Below are 11,959 nucleotides of genomic sequence, written 5' to 3'. Positions count from 1 at the left end.
TATCAGGCTCGTTTTTTAAAATAATACATATTTTCAATCATGTGTTCTCTATGAACACATATTTGTTTTAACTGTGGCCACAAAAGAGGATCTGAGTAAAATTAAATCAGCATTTTCCTGTTTTGGTTCTCATAATAGATCGATACTATGTAAATTTAGCGATTCTCTTTCAATAAGAATTCTATATCTGCCCACAAAGGATATATGATGACTGGAAACTTTGCAGAATATGATCTTCCTCCTGCTAATGCATGTGTGAGGATGGTGAAAAGTAAAGGTAAAATAAATAATAGGAATAAAAGATCCTTCTTCCCTCAGATGATGTCCTAAACTTCAATGGGTTTCTAAAGGCCACTTCTCAGAGAGAAAAGGGGTTGCTGTCATGTGCAAGCCTGCATTTTAAAACAGTCTCTGAGGCTGGTTAAAGCATGATTAATTTTATCTTCTTGCATCATTTCTCATATCCTCTCATTTTTTTCCTCTACTTTATTACACATTTCCACTCACCCAGTGCTGGTTTCTTTCTTTTGTGTACCTACCATTTCAAATGAACACATATTAAAAAGGCAGCAGTTGATTACTCTGGGACTTTAATTTTGTGATAACTTTATTTTTGTTTCTGTACACAAAAATAAAATGCTAGTTCTTTTATATGTAATGACAAAACTAAATGCTATAATATGTTTTTTTTCATTTCTATAGTAACTTTAACATCTCCAAACTCAAGCAATTTTATCTAGTTTTATCTCTTATGTATCATTTTATTATTTTTCATTTATACTTATTTCTAATTTTCAATGTAGACAGATTTCTCTTCAATGAGATCATAAATACTTAGAAATCTGTCATCTTTTTTTTACCCCTGGTTTTTGTGTTTTGTTCATTCACTTATCTTTTTTCATCAGATTTTATTAAACATCTAGTACTTATAACACAGCACTATAACACAGTACTTATAGTACTTATAACACAGAAAATACAAATATAAATAGAATAATAGGATTCTTTCTTCTCTTAGGGCTGTAATAGTCTTATATAGAAGATTCTAACACATGGTCTCTATGGAGAACTTTCTTTTGCATTTTGGGAATTATCTGCAAGATGTAAATTTTGGGTGAGTGTGCATAAGTACATTTAATATAGAAAGTACACATTCTAAATATAATGACTTTAAGATCTTCATTTCTATATGGAATACAAAGCTAAAAGCAACAAACAAGCAAGACAAACAAAAACTCACAGACACAGACAACAGTTTAGTAGTTACCAGAGGGAAAGTGGGGAGGAGGGGAGGTAGATAAGGATAAAGAGGCTTAAATATATGGTGTTGGAAAGAGATCTGACTTTGGGTGGTGAACACACAATGTAATATACAGATGACGTATTATTGAATTGTACACTTGAAACCTATATAATTTTATTAGCCAATGTCAATCAAATAAATTTAATAAAAGATCTCCATCTCTTAAAACATAAAGCAATTTATAACCGTTCCTTGTTCTGTCTTAACTCCTCTTCAACACCCTAACTCACTCTCTTTACTAGGCCCACCATTATCTGTTTTACTTAAAATGAGATCCATTCCCCTGTGTAATAACCATCACTGAAAAAAAAATTGTAAAGCAAAACAACCATTTAAGGTTTGTAAAAATTGTCCTAAATTCTTACAGCAAATGAATAATTACTTATTCAAGACATTCTACTAAATCTCAGTAATAATAGTGAAAGTCTGTGGTACTTGTGCTGTGACCTGCTTGCTCTCTTTTCCATCCCAGTTAAGTGTGACAAAGGAACTCTTCCATTCTGGCAGGTGTGGCCAAGAAGACAGGACTCTTGTTTCCTCCAGCTCACAGTCAAGGTCTATGGTATTTTCGAGAAAGACAAGCCACCAGCATTTATCATTCCACCCTTCCCCACCCAGCATTTCTCATCTGCCCCACTTCTGCGTTCTAGAAGTCAAATTCAATATAACTATGGCAGAAAAGTCCTGGGCTCTAATTCTCTTCCTAGCTTCTACTCATAGGATGGAGGCTCTACGGGGGTGCAGCAGGAGGAAACACTGTGGCCTTGATTGCCTTACCCCAGCTCTCTCATAAAATAGTTTCACACCTGGATACGGAAGCTGAGAAGGAGGAGTAGGTCCTTGCTCATAAAGGAGGGATGTTATTCCCAGAGAACTGAGCCACTGTCCTAGCCCCCAAGGTCCTGAAAAAATACCTCAGAGATTTTGCCCACAAGTGAGAGTCATACTTTAAGAAGAGAATACTTTGAATCTCTTCCCAAAGGAATTTAACTTATTTGAAACTAGGTGTGGAAGAATTTCAAGACTAACGATAATCTTGAAAACAATCAAGATTTTGTTATAAGCAATTAAGAGGAGACCGATAGCTCCTTGAGACAAAAAAGCTAATCTATAGGCCCTCTAATTTAGGAAGGGCGACCAAGAAAAGAGGCAGCTAAGAAAAGGCTTCTAGATTCTCAGAAAAAAGAAAAACTCAAACTGATCTCAAAATTACCTCTGCAAAGGGGACTGCTAGAGCCTCTGGAGTAGTGTGGCTCTGCTGACACCTTGCTTTGGGATGTCTGCCCTCAAGAAACTGTGAGAAAATAATTTTTTTCTTGTTTTAAGCCACTGTGTTTGTGATAATTTGTTATGATAGTTCTAGGAAACTAATATAAATTATATGCTAACAAAATAAAGAACTTTGAAGGAATGGAAAAATTTCTAGAAAAACACACTCTACAAAAACTGGCTCATAAAGAAGTAGAAAATCTGAATTGGTCTATAACAAGTAAAAAGATTGAAATAGTAATCAAAATACTCCACATACACCAATACCAAAAAAATGTCATACTCAGTTGGCTTCGCTGGTGAAAGCTGTCAAACATTTACATAAGAATTGATACCATTTATTTCACAAACATTGGCAAGAAATAAAAGCAAAAGGAACCTTTGTTGAGTCATTCTATAAGGCAAATATTATTCTCATACCAGAACCAGACAAAGACATTACATGAAAAGAAAGGTACAGACCAATATCTTTATAATTATAGATGCCAAAACCCTCAATGAAATAATAGCAAACTGTACCTAGCAAAATATAGAAGAATTATATACCATGTGCAAGTGGGATTGATTTCAGGAATGAAAGATTGGTACAACATATGATATTTAATTAAAGTAATACACCATATCAAGAGAATGAAAGACAAATACATGATAATCTTAGTAAATGAAGAGAGAGCATTGACAAAAGTCAATACCCCTTTATGATAAAAACACACTCAATGATCTGGAAATAAAAAATTTCCTCTGCCTAATTAAGGGTGTCTACGAAAAACACAAAAATAATACTGTATATAACAGTGGAAACTGAAAGCATTCCCTCTACAATCAAGCTTAGGACAAGGATGTGCATCCACTTTCACCACTTGTATTTAGTATTGTCTGAAAGTGTCTGTCTAGGGCAATTAGGCAAGAAACAAACAAACAAATAAACAAACAAACAAACACAAATCTTGTAGGAAAGGAAAACTATATTTGTAGATGGCATATCTTGTACCTATCAAATCTTAAGGAGTCTACTAAAAAAATCTGTTCAATTAATAAGCATTAAAAATTTAGTATACCCAAAGGATTCCTAATTTCTGTTCCCTCCTTTCCCAAACACAATCTTTTCTCACTCTTCTCTAATCAAATATAAGTTTCCACCCTGTTGATTTAATAAGCCTCAACATTATCCTCATCTTTATTTCTCATCTTACATATCATCCATTAACACGTGTTGTAAACTCTACTTCCCAAATATCTCCTGTATCTGCCCTATTATGTCTGTTTTCACCACAACATCCCAATTCAAATCAATAAGATCCCCTGCCTTTATCAACACAATAACCTCCTAGTTGGTCTGTAATCTATTCTGTTAAAAGCTACCAGAATGATCTCTTAACATGTAAATAAAATCATGCCCCTCCCTTGCTTAAAATTTCCATTGACACCCCATCATATTTCAGCATCTAATCTTTTTTTTCAGTCTTGCAAAGTCATATGATCTCTTGTCTTTCTACCTCCTTGACTTTGTTATATCGTATCATGTCATGTCATGTCTGATCAAATCAATCTACGTCTCCTTTTTTATTTTCCCTCTTGTTGTCTATACTGATCTTCTTTTGATTACTTGAATAAACCTACTCATTTATTTTTTGTGTTTGTGCATTAGTTGTTTCTTCTGTCTGGAGTGCTCTTACTAGGGGTCTTTTTAGGCTAACTGTTTCTTAATATTCAAGTATTAGTTAAATGTCTTCTCTTTAAAGAGTCCTGTTCTGATAAACCATATATAACTACTCTTTATTATATCATTCTTTTGCATTTATCTGCAGAGACTTATAACTAGATAAAATTTTTTAAATTTACCTGTTTTGTTTTCTTCAACTAGATATAAATTCTGTGAGAGCAGACACCTTGTCTTTTTTGTTCACCATGATAACGTCAAAGATAGTGTAGAAACGCTAGCATATAGGAGAGATTCAATAAATGTGAATAAAAGAATTAATGAATGATTGAAGTTATATGATGTATTCAATTACTAAACTGGGAATTTGGATACAAATAAAATGATTGGGACCTTATTCTGAAGAAAGTTCTAGAAATCAGATCTGCTTGCCTCAGAGGAAAAGGTGTTTATATCAGTATAGGGGGGTGGCTTGTGAGGTACATTTTGGAAAATGAGATGGTCACTAAGCAGAAAGGAGAAAGAAAAGGTCATTCTGGTCAGAGAGGATATTGTGGCCATATACTCAGGGTCATGTAAACGAAATATGACATCTCAGAGATGTGAGTCCAGCTCAGTATCACTGCAAAGACAGAGAGGTCCTTCTGAGTTCACTTGCAAAAATAAATCTAGTTGTTTAGAAAGTTCTCTAATAAGCATACACATTTTGGCAATCATCTATGTGAGGAAACAGTTTCCAGGTGACCCTTGATTTGAAGATCTAAGCAGACTCTGGAGGTATTTTTGTCTGTTCCTTTTTATAGTGCTATTTACCGAAAGAAAATATTGGCAGAAATAATTCATCCTGGTGAACATCCAATTTCTTTCTGTTTTGATTGGCTAGGCTTTAGTAAATAATTTCACATAAAAAGAGGTATTGAAATTCTGATCTGGAATTCTGTATTCCTTTCTGATGCTGATATTGATGAGTCAGGATGCTGAATTTCATAGAGGCGGTGCACACATGCTATTGACTTATTAAAAAAATATGGTATTTATTTCAGATGAGTGGTTATATTACAGTAAAATAGACTTTATTTTTGACCTGGAAGAAGGAAAAGAAAGGTAATCAGATGCTACTTAAAACTAGTTTCTAGGTTAAAAATATGTTTAAAAGTTTCAATGCCTGCTATAATTTTGACAGATTATAGTCAGTTACTAAAACCTGTTTAAAATTAATTTGTTCACCTTTGATTAATTCTTCTAGTTAACTTTGAGAAGATGCAAATCCATGTGGTTAAATGTAATTTAGTTCTAACCGTTAAGTTTTAAGAAGATCTTGGAAACAGAAATCTGCAGAAAAACTAGTCCTTTGAGAAACTGATTCATCAGTTGCAGAAACACCTTGAAAGAATAAAGACTTGATGAAATTTTAGAAGTTTAAATATGTAATTATTTGTGTAATATAATGAGGAATAGCCCAATATGAATTAGAAACTGCACTGATTGAATAACAAAATAATTTCCCTTTATACATGATGTGTTAATATGTGCTTTAATTCCTGGCTACATTGTACAAAGATTTATAAAGACAACTACCATATGATAAGAAAACCAAAGGTGAAAAAGCTTAAGAATATGAGGCCATTTATTTCTGTTATGATAATTTCACATTTGATTTTGATTTTTAAAGGGACGAAAGCTCTCTGAGAAATATTGGACAATAAAAAAATATAAAAGGAGTTGAAATCATTGATAATTCCAACATCTGAGCTTAACATTTTGTTACACTGAAAACATTTTCACTAGATGAATAATAGATAGATAGATAAATAGAGAATAATGTAAATAATGTAAATATAAATCAAAATAGAGACAGCATATATATTTATAAAATTGGCATTAACCTGTCATCCAGCAAATACATTAATGTATCTTTTTATAAATTCAGTGCTTGCTTAAGCATTAGGATATATTAAATATTCTTCCAAAGTATAGTATATTTGATGAACATTATTGAGTAACATATGGACAACATAAATTACTATACCATCTCTTCTATTATTTTATAGATTTGTTTTTCTTTTCTCCATAAACAATTCCATGATGCATATCTCTTACTTAAATTGCTACATCTATAAAATTTTCCACAGAATGGAGTTTTGAGAAGTGGTGCAGAGGATAAAAAATAATTTTTTTCTTCTCTGTATAGATTCCACAAATTATTTCCAGACCTATAGTGCAGTTTTGTCTTTCATCAGCTGTGCTAATTTCTGGTCAAACCATACCCTCTCTTGCAATAAGTATTAGTCCTAAATTTTTTTTGGCAGAAAATGGAATTTAATTATTTTAAATTAAATTATTATATCACTACTGAAGCAAAATATCTCTGTAAAAACTGTCCCCATTCTTTTGCTTCTATTTCTATTTTTATTGCTGTGTATATTAATAATTTTAGGTTTCTACTATTTTTATATATTAAAGAATTGACTTTGATCATAGGGTACAATAGCAGGACATTTTATTATGGACAATTATATCTCTGGGTGTAGTTTCAGAATACCAGGTATAGTAATAAGTTTAGAATTGCTTGTCTAATAGTATAGAAGAGTTTCTTTATTTCAGTCACGTAATATCTTTATAGATTATTGCTTTAGGGAATTGATCATTCTTTATTAATATGGATTTAAACATAATCGAGTGTGAGAATAATTTTATTTCCTTAATGGATGCGCGTGTGTGCGCGCGCGCGCGTGTGTGTGTGTGTGTGTGTTTTGTCTGGCAATTTCTGGAGCAGCACTTGAAGTTTTAAGAAGTGTAAGGTGTAGTTTTACTTCAGAAAGCAAAAATGGGGCAGCACCTGGAGAGTGCAGCCCAATCGGAATCAACTCTTTTGCTGAAATTACTCTCCCCTCTCAACACACCATATTGGAAATGAAGTTATTCCTAGACTGAATATTACAATATGAGGGAATGTATTGGTGGAAGAGCTGTGCAAAATGTTGGAGATTTTTTTTCTCCTTTTTGACATTTTTGTTAAAGTATAACATATATATAAAAAAGTAGACAAATTCCTAAGAAGAGGGATCAATTTATAAACTGAATACACTTGTAATCAGGACCAGGATCAAGGAACAAACATTCTCAGCACCTCAGAAAACTCCAATGTGCTCTCATCTGTTCATTCCCCTCACCCACCCCCAGGAATTGTTATTTTGATACCATAGATTAGTTTCGCCTTTTTAAAAATGGTACATGAATAGAAACATATACTTCTTGTATTTAGATTTTTTTTTTTGCTCCAAATAGTATATCTGAGATTTATCCATGTTATTGCAGGTAGTTGGTTATAAATCATTCACTCTCATTTTTGTAGAGTATTCCATTGTTGACCATATCTTACATTATTTATTCATTCAGTTCTCAAGAGGGATTTGTGTTGCTTCTGTTTTTCTTTTTATTTCCTTTTTTTTTTTGATATCTTATAAATAGTGCTACTGTAAACATTCTAAAACATGTTTTTTGGCATGCTCATTTCTGTTAGCAACATACCTGGAAGTGAAATTGGTGGGGGATAGATTATGTTCAGTTTAGGTTTATATTACCAAGTAATTTTCCAAAGAGTTTGTGAATAATTGATATACCCAACAGCAGTGTATAATGAGAGTCCCTTTTCTCCAATTCCTGACACTTCTTGCTAAGATGCCTTTTAAATTTTAGGGTTGGCCTTGGGTGTTCGGTGGAATTTCATTGTAGTTTAAATTTGCATTTCTCTGATAACAAATGGAGTGAAATACTTTTCATAGATTTTTTTGGCCACTTACACATCTTTAATTCTAAAATGCCTATTCAAGTTTGCTTTTTTCCTACTGATTTTTAAATTGTAAAAGTTTCACTTGCTATCTTACAAGAAGTAGATTTTTGACAAATATATGTATGCAAATATTTTATCCCACTTGGTGTTTTGTCTTTTCACTCTTTTAACCTATCTTTTGATGAAAAGATGTTCTTAATCCTTATACTCTTCTATTTATTTTTATTTGCTTTTTATTAAGTAATTTAAACAATTCTGCATAGGATAACTTTGCTTAATCTGAGTTCAGGAGACATTCTCTATGTTTTCTTCAAAAGTCTGTATTAATTTACCTTTCACAATGACATCAGAAGCACATCTGGAATAGAGTTTTTGTTTTCATATAAAGAAAGATTGAGGTTATTATATTTCCTATATGGATATCAAATTACCTAACACCACTTATTTAAAACACTGTCCTTTTTCCATTATACTATGGTGTCACCTCCGTCCTAAATCAGGTGATTATATATGTATGCACTTCTATTTTCTTCCTTTGGTCAGTTGCATATTCTTGTTAAATTACCACACTTTTGATAATTAAAACTTTAGAATAGAACTCACTATCCTGTAGTGTCTAGATTTGTTCTTTGAGTGCATTAGCTATTCATGGCTATGATCATTTCCATAAAAATTTTGGAATTGAAATAAAGCTATAGATCTATTAAGGGAGAATTAATTTTTTTATAAATTTGAGTTTTTCAAGCTATAAATTTCATATTTGAGATTCTTTTACTAAGGGGTTAAGAAATTTACAAAGACATAAGCAAGAGGAGTGTAATATTGGATACTATTGATTAAGAGAGAAACAACACAAGAATGAAACTCATTAAATTATCAATGTTGATAAAAATAGAAATAGACCAATCAGTGAATTCAAGAAAAACAGAATAAAGAGGAAGACACGGCAAAGAATTTGCACTCTTGTGATCATTAAAAAACATGAGCCAAACATATTACAGTTTAACTGAAAAGAGTAGGACTAATTGAGAAAAAAATGACCTTTGTTGATTCCATCCTTATTTACCCAAATTATAAACCCTTCTCTCATTGTAATACTCTTATATTAATGGCATTGTAATGATAAAATTTACTTTAAAATTGTGTAAACACTAAATTATTAGGAGTAGAGCAAAGTATGATGAACCCGACTTCACTAGCTAAAAAGTCTGGGAAGAATCTTGGGAAGATTTTATTTAATAGACAAAGAATAAAATCTCAAAGGGACAAAATCTGGTTAAAAACAACAGACATATTGAACTATGAGCTCAGGAATTTCTCGAGTATGGCAAAGCACTTACACGTTGCATCGATGTGGTCATAGTCAGAATGAACAACAAAAAAACGTTATTGATAATAAACATTTTTCCCCGCAAACTTGGTAGACATTGGTTCATGAGAAGTCTCTGAAATGTTAGAATTCATTATTTTTCTTGTGTGGTAGATTTTGGTAAATAGACTTAGCTCATGCAATTGTGACAAAGTGACTCTACGCTTTCCCCAGGCCCATACATCTACAAGACTTGTCTATTACAACAAATCGGTTAGCTTTACTCTAACTAATGTTTTGTTCTAGTTTATCCTGCTGATATAGATGATGGAATGAAGGATAAGAAGAAGTGAATAGAAGTTACACAGCCAAACTACACCCTGAGGGAAAAAAAATGTTTTTATTTTTCTAAAGAGACTGTGAATTTTTCAATCAGGTCCTATATCACTAAAACATGCAAGAAGATATACGTTGAGTCAGGAATTCTCATTTAAATGTGAGCTGAGTAGGTGAGGAGCCCCTTCTAAAAGGTTTATTTATTTTAAAGTCATTTGTCCTATTTCTAGACAAAATTTTCTTTAGTTTTACCCCCAAGGAATACATAATGTTTGGTACATACAATTTATTTAAGTTGAGTTGAAGGCAGTTAAGGACAATAGTGAGAAAGGAAGGGTGGTTTTCCCCTGGGGCTCTGTCCCTAGAATAAAAATGTACAGCTGCAAAGAAACATAGAGATAATTTTCTGCTTTAGAACCAGAATAAGGTAAAATAAGAAATTCGATGCAAAGGGCCATTAAAGGGCCAGCCACTAAGTTTGCAGATTATACAAGATTTTATTTTGGGAACTACTGGTCAAATGTCCTATCGGTTACTATTAGTAGCAAGGCACTGCAAATTTGATTGTGGAATATTCTGTGTTAAAATAATAGATGGAACTGTCTGATGGAACTATTTTAGTTTCAAAAAACACAGAATCAACACTAATTGTATTATAGTATTGGAATGAAATCACTTCAACATACTAACTTTATTTTTTTCCTAAGTCAGTAACATTTTCATTGCCTGTACTTATACTAATCATGAAAGATAAATAGGACATTCATCATTTATAATAAAACATTTACCACTCAATCAAATAAGTACAATTATGTGTTTCTTTTTATAACTGTACTAAGCTTTAATTATTAATCTAATTGAATCTTGGGTTATAACTCCTTAAAGCCAGGGAGCTAATGATTTCTGAATTTATATAAGTGACTTCAAATAGATGACAGAAAATTATAGGTGCCTTTTTATCATTCCCAGTTTTAAACTCTCTTATTTGATACATCTAGAAGGTTCTTGTTCTATTTTTGCAGAAGGCTTTTATGTTTTATCTTTTCTCTTGTTATTGAATTTCAGGGTTAGTTTGTTTGGGGTCAATATTCCTACTAGTCCTGAGATGAGAGCTGTACTTGAATTAGTTCTACAAAGTCTGAAGGAACAAAGATTGAATATATTTTCATTTAAACTTTCACTAGCCTAAGACCGGACCCAAAAGGTTAGGAAAAACATTTTCCATTTTTCAGTAATGGTTTGAATAGATACATAAATGATATTTTAGACACTAAAGATTATAATACCCTATTTATTCTAAATATAAACAAATTATAATGCATGGTACATTATGTAAATTTTGGAAATAGGTAAAATGTGAATAGTACAACCTGTAAATATTTTACTAATTGTTTAAATCACCAAAGAATTACTTAATTTTTGAAGAGAATTTACCTTGAAAGTTTGCTATTAAGATTTTAGACTACAGAATTAACATGTTAACTTATAAATCTGTATTATGAAAATAATTACCTTGTAGTAGGAAATATAACCCTAAAGATTACAAGTTTATTACTCTTTATTCTATTAACCAGTTTTGTCTCTAAATTAGTATGTGTGTTCCATAATGCCTTCTCAAGTAGAATATAAATATACTGTCCCCAAAATGTCCTTTGAACATTTTTTTAATTTTATTTTTATTATTTTATTTATTTATTTACTTACTTACTTACTTATTTGTTTATTTATTTATTTTAGGCAAGGCAACCTTCGGTTGACCTCATAGATTGCAAGGACCTTGTCACCTTACAATTCTATATTTTATTTTATTATTTTTTTTTTATTTTTTACTCCTACAGCACCTGGTCTTCGTAGGTGGTCTCCCATCCAAGTACTAACCAGGCCCGACCCTGCTTAGCTTCCAAGATCAGACGGAATCGGGTTTGTTCAGGGTGGCATGGCCATAGACAGAACATTCTTATTAACAAGCTGCCTAGGTCTGACAAAATATTTAATCATATTTTGACAGTTTTGGAGAACCCAACAAAAGTTCAAAGGACTCACCTGCCAGAACAAGTTAAATTGCCTTGTATGAGAAATGCGCCTTATGTGATACTTAGGCCCAGGTGAAGTTTTTATAGCCCCTGAAATGATTCTCAGGCTACACTCGAACTTTATTTTTGCTCACTCTCTGTTTTTCTAGGTTAATTTTTTTCTTATAATTTAGGTGTTGGATTTTATTTTTTCTGATTAGGTATGTTATTATATTTGTTTCTTGCCTAACCAATGATCCATGTCCATGTTCTTTTC

General features: G+C 32.0%; 1 pseudogene; it reads right to left on the bottom strand.

Moving 5' to 3' along the window:
- Positions 1–11,499: 11,499 nt before the first annotated feature.
- LOC112476724 lies at positions 11,500–11,618 on the bottom strand (annotated as a pseudogene).
- Between the last annotated feature and the right edge of the window lie 341 nt (positions 11,619–11,959).

This window comes from Pteropus alecto, unplaced genomic scaffold, assembly GCF_000325575.1.
Source record: "Pteropus alecto unplaced genomic scaffold, ASM32557v1 scaffold71, whole genome shotgun sequence".
NCBI lineage: Eukaryota > Metazoa > Chordata > Mammalia > Chiroptera > Pteropodidae > Pteropus > Pteropus alecto.
The sequence above is the reverse complement of the archived record's forward strand: the minus strand, read 5'-3'. Positions and strand labels throughout refer to the sequence as shown.